Here is a 9,013-nt window from a genome sequence, read left to right on the forward strand (position 1 = left end):
TTCCATCTCTAGTTATCAACTATGAAAACCCGCATTTCTGCCTGCTCTGGATTCTGTCATACGATGAAGGGAAGGGGGTGAACAAAGGGGCTTTATGGCCCTCACTTCCTTCAGCCTACTTCAAAGGGACTGGATGTGGATATCACCAAACGGACTAACAATAACAATGAGGGTCATTAGCTTTCATGTAATCCTTTTTGAAGTCTCCTCCCGGCAATGAGGAAAAGGGGGTGAGAATGTAATGCCAGGGATTGTCGCTGGGAGAAGGGGGTGATGGGGGTGTGGCTAATGGGGGATCCCTTAAAACCTTGAATGGGAGAGCTTGGACCCAAGTCCTGTGTAGAACGCCTACATCCAGCTTTCTCTTAATAAAGATGCCTGTTGGAAGAAATATTCCAGGAGTTCTGTCTTCTTAAGATGCAAAGTGGGGTGGGTCCTTACAGTATCCTCCAGATGTACTGTTAGTGGTACCCAGACTTTACCATCCAGATGCATTTGGACAGAAACACACAACACAGCTGGAGGGCATCAGGCTAGTCTACACTCTTTCCTCTCCCATTTGCATCCCAGAGACCTCGGCACCTCTGCCAAGTATGGATGAGAGTCCTTGATGATTACCTCCCCCTCCTCACTGGAACGCCTTGATTCCTTAAATTCCTGCCAGATCCTAAAATTCAAAGTTTGAAAAAGAAATACGATCACATGTTTTGTTTTGTTTTTAAATCCATGAATGTTCAATATCCTACAACTAGATGAGAAATCACATAACCAATTCAGTGCCCTGATACACATGCATTAATTTTTAATTAAGACATTAATTAAGACATACCCTGGGGTTAAAAATAAATAAATAAAAGCCAACTAACATTTGAAAGACACACAATAGTCTATTCAATTGTTTTTCAAACTTGACAAAATGTAAGGACCCACCTCAATTTACATCTTAAGAAGACAGAACTCTTGGAATGTCTCTTCCAACAGGGATCTTTATTAAGAAAAACTGATTGCAGGCATGCTAGACAGGATCTCTTAATAAAGATCCCTGTTGGAAGAGACATTCCAAGAGTTCTGTCTTCTTAAGATGTAAATTGAGGTGGGTCCTTACATTAGACAGGATCTGGGGAATCCTCTCCCACCATTCAATGTTTTAAAGTGTTCCCAAGCAGCCCCCACCCCACAGTTCTTCTGGGCGATTCAATCCGTCAGTCCGCTCCGTCGGCACGATCACTCATCCTCTCTTTTCCCAGATCCCAGGCATTCCATTTCCCACCCCTTTTTCCTCACTGCCGGCAAAGGGGAGAACTTCAGAGAGAGTAAGATGAAAGGTGATGGCCATATTGTTATGGTTAGTTCTCTCGAAGAGAATCAACAAACGGTCACTTTGTAGTTAAGGAAGGAAGTGAGAGTCGTAAAACCCCCATGCTTACCCTCCTCCCCTTTCGTAGTATGACAGAATCCAGAATAGAGTAAGAATTGGTTTTTTATCAGAGTAGGTAGATAGAAATGAAATATAATTGGATTCTGACACAAAGTTAAAATACATGGACTTTTAACTTCCTGAATTCTGGGAGTTGAAATCTACACATCTTAAAGATATCAAGTATGAAAAGTTTGAAAAACACTGATAAAAATCACTTTTTACCACAGAAATTCTCCCCAACAATGAGAATTACACTTTCTCCCATCTCAACATATCATTCTTAATTGCATATCTTAGCGCAATTATTTTGAAATAACATACAATAGCCAGATATTTTACTTTCTTCTCAATCTTAAAACCTGTTTTAGTCATCAATACTAAGATAAAAATGAATGTCCTGCCTAGAGTGAAATTGTAGACAATATCTGTTTTGACAATTGATGCACCATTTAAACAGTGGTAAAAGAATATGCTGGCCCTATTGCTCATGTAGCTCTAAGCCCCAAGGGCACCAGGCAAACAGTTGGTACTAGTGTATTCCTTTGATGTGTATGGTGTTATGGTTCCAGCTAATGAAACACTTCAAAGAACTTCCAGGCATTGATTTTCCTAAAAGTAATTTATTGTTACAAAATGTCGGCACAGGCATAACGAAAGTATGCTAAGATCTAAGTTCTCTTCCTCTGAGCAGTTAAATTATCAGCATGTTCCCTCCCTAATTTAGCTGTCATATATCATGTTATCCAATTAGTGTGAAGGTCAAAGGTTTCCTTCCTCTCTCTTTCCCCGGGCTTTTCCCTCCACCCTCTTCTGCTCTGCATTAACCCTAAAAATACCAGACAGTTCTGCATATTGTCAAAGCAAGAATATACAGTATTTGCAGCGTTGACATCTGGTGTGCCTGCTTACTCTCTTATAATCCCTTCCTCTCCAATCTCTCTGGTCTGCAATTGGGGATAGGGAAGAACAGAATTGACCAGACACACAGAATAACAAGTAATGACCGTAATGGTGATCAAATAACTGAGCAACGCTGTGAGGGTCATAAATGTGTGCCTTGGTTGTAAAGTTATTTTTTCAGCACCATCGTAAGTTTGAATAGTTGCTGCATGAGGTAGTCAGTATGGGAGGTCTAGCTATACTTTGTTTTATCAAATCCAGTGTTGCCTGGTAGACAAAGAGGTGGAATAAATATAGGAGAGTGCCCAAAATTTACCGAAGAAGTTCCAACTCAGCTTCTTTCAGCTGCATTTGGCAACTACGCAGGTCAGTCAATGATCTTTCATTCTCCATCCGTAAAGATTCACGCTCTTCGCTGAGCTCCTCCACATGGTTAATAAGATGGCAGCGGGCTGTATCCAGAGCAATTCTGGAGATGGGATGGCCATGGAATGAAGATTTTAAAGCCAGCTTCAAAATCCAGAAGGGCATGCTAAGTCTAAAGCCAACTAAAACATGAGCAATTTTATGGACAGCTGTTTTTAATCTATGTTTAACAAGGTTTTTGGCTCTCATTAATTTGAGATGGCAAACTAGGTGCTTGGTCTTACCGTGCTTCTTGAAGCTGAGTGTTTTCTGCTAGCAAGGTTTCTAAGGCATCTCCTACAAAGACAGTAGACATGGACATCAGTTGACATCTGCTCTTTATGCATCCAAATCAGAATGTCCCATTGACAGAAGTTACAGGGGGTTTTGGAAGTAACAGTCAAGCTAGGATTCCTGAATTCTAAATCAGGGAAAAATGCAGAAAGAAACATTATATTTACCCTGCAAATCAGCACCATCATCCATGTCAGTGAGGAGGTCTGGGCTGAGGCCTGAAACTTCAGTGAAAAGGGAGGCCGTGTTGCGCTCGAGGGTGGTATTCAAAGGGCTGAGAGACAGACACACAAACAAATAGACAGACAAGAGTCCCCGCCCTCCTCCATCCTGCCAATAAGACACAGCCATGTCTGACATTACACTAAACAGAAATCAGTGAAGGGGTGAGGGAGGATATCTGTGCTGAGGGAAAGTCTCTGGAGAAGAATTTGGACTCAGTTGCCATCATTTTGTCACCTCTTTGACTATCCCATGCATTAGGCGGAAGGGATAACTTTGAGGAACAGAAGGAAGAGCCACAATCAAAACAAAGGTCAGACAAAAAGGAATCTTGGACCAAAACTGCAACCCGAGAAAGCATCTCAGACAAGACCCTCCTTAGTTTTCACAAAAATAAAAAGAGGTGATGGGTGGAAGCACACTGAAACTTGCAAGGGTGTTATCAGTCCTCCAAAGATTATCAAAGTTGGAAACCAAAGACACACAAGCTAATACTACTTTTATTATAAGGTTATAGTAACAAAGTCTTGCAAGTCTCAATGAGCCCCCCCCCTATCTTCATGAGAACTAGGGAGGGTCATGTCTAAGACACTTTCTCAAATTACATTTCTGTCCCAGAGTCAGATTTCTTTTATCTGACTTCCTCCTGCTCCTCAAGGTTACACCTTTTTCCCATTCCATCTGAAGACTGCAATGGTTTCAAAACAGCAGCTGCAGAAGAGATGTGTGAAAAAGCTAACTATCTGGCCATCAAACTCCATGGTACATGATCCTCCAAAGCAGAAATTGGGATGCCTAGAAGAGCTAACTGTCCATCAAATGATAGCTTCAGAAGGGCAAAGAGACTAGAAAGGGCAGATAACTTGAGATTAAGATGAGGATGAGATTAAGATCATGCTGAGATTTATTCCATTGGAGAAGTATTCCTAGTCAGGTGTATACTAATTATAGTTGTCCAACCTGTACTTTCTGCTTAGAAGTATAACTAATGAATACATTTTCCTTACCTGTTTTGCATTTGGAGGTCAGATTTGAGTTCTGGAGTAGAGCTTAAAAGTTCGTCCAAATCAAAGCCATGCTAACTAGGAGAAGCTAACGAGAAAAGAAAGGGAAAACCACAAAAATGTTATTATTCTTACTGATTATTATCCCTCGCTCCCTTATTTTTAGGACAGGGTCCCCAACTTTGAAAACTTTAAGATGTGTGGACTTCAACTCCCAGAATTCCCTAGCCAGCATGAATTCCCTAGATTTACTTTTAAGTAAGGATGTATACAGGTAGTCCTCAACTTACAATCTTTCGTTTAGTGACTGTTCGAAATTATAATGGCACTGAAAAAAGTGACTTATGATCGTTTTTCACACTTATGACCATTGCAACATCCCCACGGTCACATGATCAAAATTCAGATGCTTGGCAACTGGTGCATATTTATGACAGTTGCAATGTCCTGGGGTCATGTGATCACCTTCTGTGACCTTCTGACAAACAAAATCAATTGGAAAGCCTGATTCACTTTACAATCATGTTACTCACTTAACAACTGCAGTGATTCACTTAACGGCTGTGGCAAGAAAGGGGCAAAACTCACTTAACAATTGTCTCGCTTAGCAACAGATATTTTGGCTCAATTGTGGTTGTAAGTTGAAGACTACCTGTAAAATACAATAGAAAAAACATTCAGCCCAACCCTCTTACTTTCATTTGTATGAGCCTTTACCCACAGAGAGAGATTCCACGGGGGTCCCACAATGGTTCCTAACCTAAACTTACACAGACCACTCTATCCCTTTAAAATTCTATCATCCATCAAATGATAGACGTCTCCTGCAATTAATTCAAAGCTGGCATGTGTGACTTCCAACCACTTTGTTAAAGTCAGAGGAGCATAGTTTAGGCATAAAGAAGGCCCTAACCAGTGGTGGGATTCAGCCAGTTCACACCAGTTCGGCAGAACCGGTAGCTAATTTTTTGTTGCCCAGGCCCAGAATGGACTTCCAGAAGCGGCATCCACAAAGAGAACCAGTTGTTCACATATTTGAATCCCACCACTGGCCCTAACTACAGTTTTTGGCTGTTGTGGGAGCACAGTTGGAGAAGGATCTCTCCCAGAGATTGTTGAGAGATACAGTCAAGCAGATAAGAGCACAGTGTTGCAGGCTGGGGATCAGCAACTTAAATTCAAAGAGGCACATCTAGCTGGTGACAATTATCTGCAGCCTTTGTCAATCAATTAGTTCAGAAAATTTACCTGCCCTTTCCTTCCAGTTTGCTGTTTGAGAGAAGGAGAAAAAAAGAGTACAAGAAAGAGAAAGAAGTGGGAGGAGGCAGGGAGCGAGGAAGAAGAATGTCAGAAAGAGAAAAAAGTGATGTTTGTATGTATTCATTATCCTGCCTTTATTTTTATAAATAACTCAAAGCGGTGAACATTTCTCTTCCTCCTCCTATTTTTCCCACAACAACTACTAGATGAATTGGACTGAGAGAGAGTGACTGGCCCAAAGTTACCCAGCGGGCTTTCATGCCTAAATCAGGACTAGAACTCACTGTCTCCTGGTTTCCAGCCTGGTGCCTTAACCACTAGATCAAACTGGCTCTCAGTGTTAAGGCTGACACAGAGCTCTGCTTGTTTCAGACCCTGTTAACATCTGAGACTCCAGCAGATGATTCCTGAGCAAAAGTAATCACCAGCAGGAAAAAATTTTGGCCCAAGTATCCCCAAATCCAGGTTGGTGTAGGAGTTAAAGGCACCAGACAAGTAACTGGAAGACCATGAATTTTAGATATTGAGACCTAGAAAGATTGAAGAGAAGAGCAACAAAGATGATTAGGGGACTGGAGGCTAAAACATATAAAGAACGGTTGCTGGAATTGGGTATGTCTAGTTTAATGAAGAGAAGGACGAGGGGGGACATGATAGCAGTGTTCCAATATCTCAGGGGCTGCCACAAAGAAGAGGGAGTCAGGCTATTCTTCAAAGCGCCTGAAGGCAGGACAAGAAACTAATCAAGGAGAGAACCAAGCTAGAACTAAGGAGAAATTTCCTGACAGTTGGAACAATTAATCAGTGGAATGACTTGCCTCTAGACGTTATGTGTGCTCCAACACTGGAGGTATTTAAGAAGAGATTGGACACCATTTGTATGAAATGGTATAGGGTTCTCTGCTGAGCAGGGGGTTGGACTAGAAGACCTCCAAGGTCCCTTCCAACTCTGTTATTTTTTTTAATTTTATTATAGTAATGCCTTAGGCACAAAAAGCTGCTGAGTGACTTTGGGCTAGTTACTTTCTGTCAACCCTAGGAAGAAGGCAGTGGCCAAACACTCATGAAAAGTATCGCCAAGAAAATAACGGGGACTTGTCTTAATCTACTTGGAATAAGACTCCAATTTGGGATTAAAACTGATCCTACCAAAGAGAGAAAGAGACAATCTCCTCCATACCCTCCTTTTCTGGCTGAACGTCCATTTCCTGTGCCAAGGGAAACGCATTTCTTTCTGGAACTTTCTGGGGCATTTTCTCTGGATGAGAAAGTTCATTCATTTCTCCATGTTCCTAAAAAGATCCAACAGATTGAGAGAAAAACAGAATTTGTTTTATGGTTTTCCTTAATACCCATTTCTCACTGGTCTTCTCAGCCATCACTGCGGCCATCAGAGCTTAACCCCTCACTGGAATCCACCTACCACTGAGGACTTGGGAGGCTTCAAGTCTGAGGGGCTTGATTGAAACTGTAGAGGCACACAAACCCAAACTGGTAGGGGCTTCAGCCTGTTCATTGAGGGAGAAAAAAGAAAAGGATCTTGATTTTCTCATGTCTGCCTTGGTCTGTTTAAATGTCTTGGAAAGTCTAGATCAGTCAGTGCCATTTCTTACACCTTCTACCCTACATTAAAGCAGGTTTTTTTTTCTTTTTATGACCCTGTAATCCCTTTATTCAGGGTGCACTGAGTAGAGCTGAGTGTTTACTGGCCGGATGCCCTTCCTGATGCCTATGCAGAGTTTGCAGCATGTATTTTCTCTTTGAGCCCTGGAAAGCGGCTAGTTAAACTAATCTAATTACCAATGTAATTAAAATAGGCACACATTATGCTCTGCTCCCCCCCCCCCATTTTTTTTTAAAGGGGCACTAATATATGTCTATGGAGATTTTCAAGCATCCAGGTCAAAAGGCAAATAGACTTTTTGGGGTTTTTTTCCTTAGAAAACATTTCGCTTCCCAGCCAAGAAGCTTCTTTGGTTCTAACTGACTGATGGGGAATGGAAGGATTTATATTCTTTGCAATCATCTGCAAAGTCCAAATCACCAGGACCAGATGGATTACACCCCAAGCAAGAGTTCCTTGACCGTCTACACTAGAGTCTTGGTGACTTGATATAAAAAGTTTCTAGGACCTCGTGACCCCTTGATGGTCTCCTGACCTTTTCTCGACTACATCAAGGGTAGAAGTTTTTTCCCTTTTTTTACCTAGGTCCTTTAATGTCTGGATAGTCGGACTGGAGTTAACCTGGGAAGATTCTGGAAAAGATAAACAACGAATCAGCGAATACCTACACGCAAACCAAGTCATTACTAAAAGCCAACATGGGTTTGTCAAAAACAGATCATGCCAGACAAACCTTATTGCATTCTTTGACCAAGTGACAAAATTAGTGGACCAGGGGAATGCTGTGGATATAATTTACTTGGACTTCAGTGAGGCATTTGACAAAGTAGATCACAACCTACTACTTGATAAGATAGAAAAATGCGGGTTAGACAGCATCACCACCAGATGGATCCGTAGCTGGCTGACCGGCCGTACTCAGCATGTGGTCCTCAATGGAACTGCATCTACATGGAGGGAAGTGTGTAGTGGGGTGCCCCAGGGCTCTGTTCTGGGCCCAGTGCTCTTCAACATCTTCATCAATGATTTGGACGAGGGGATAGATGGGGAACTCATCAAATTTGCAGATGACACCAAGCTGGCAGGAATAGCCAACACTCCAGAAGACAGGCTTAGGATACAGGAGGATCAGGACAGATTTGAACACTGGGCGCTATCTAACAAAATGAAATTCAATGGTGAAAAAAGTAAGGCTCTACATTTAGGCAAGAAAAACCAAATGTACAGGTATAGTACAGGGGGTACCTTGCTCAATAGTAGTAACTGTGAGAGGGACCTCGGAGTCCTAGTGGACAAGCACTTAAATATGAGCCAGCAGTGTGCTGCAGCTGCCAAAAAGGCCAACACAGTGCTAGGCTGCATTAACAGAGGGATAGAATCAAGATCACGTGAAGTATTAATACCACTTTACAATGTCTTGGTAAGGCCACACTTGGAATACTGCATCCAGTTTTGGTCACCACGATGTAAAAAAGATGTTGAGACTCTAGAACAGTGTTTCTCAACCTTGACAATTTTAAGGCATGTGGACTTCAACTCCCAGAATTCCACAGCCAGCAATGCTGGCTGTGGAATTCTGGGAGTTGAAGTCCACATGCCTTAAAATTGTCAAGGTTGAGAAACACTGCTCTAGAAAGAGTACAGAGAAGAGCAACAAAGATGATTAGGGGACTGGAGGTTAAAATATATAAGGAAAGGTTGATGGAATTGGGTATGTCTAGTTTAATGAAGAGAAGGACGAGGGGGGACATGATAGCAGTGTTCCAATATCTCAGGGGCTGCCACAGAGAAGAGGGAGTCAAGCTATTTTCCAAAGCGCCTGAAGGCAGGACAAGAAGCAACGGATGGAAACTAATCAAGGAGAGAAGCAACCTAGAACTAAGG

At 42.0% G+C, this 9,013-nt stretch overlaps 1 pseudogene; it reads right to left on the minus strand.

The window, feature by feature from the left end:
- Positions 1–9,013, minus strand: part of LOC107296387 — a 70,035-nt pseudogene that overhangs the window by 44,739 nt on the left and 16,283 nt on the right.

Source organism: Protobothrops mucrosquamatus, unplaced genomic scaffold (genome assembly GCF_001527695.2).
Source record: "Protobothrops mucrosquamatus isolate PMUCROS unplaced genomic scaffold, P.Mucros_1.0 scaffold2779, whole genome shotgun sequence".
Taxonomy (NCBI): Eukaryota; Metazoa; Chordata; class Lepidosauria; order Squamata; family Viperidae; genus Protobothrops; species Protobothrops mucrosquamatus.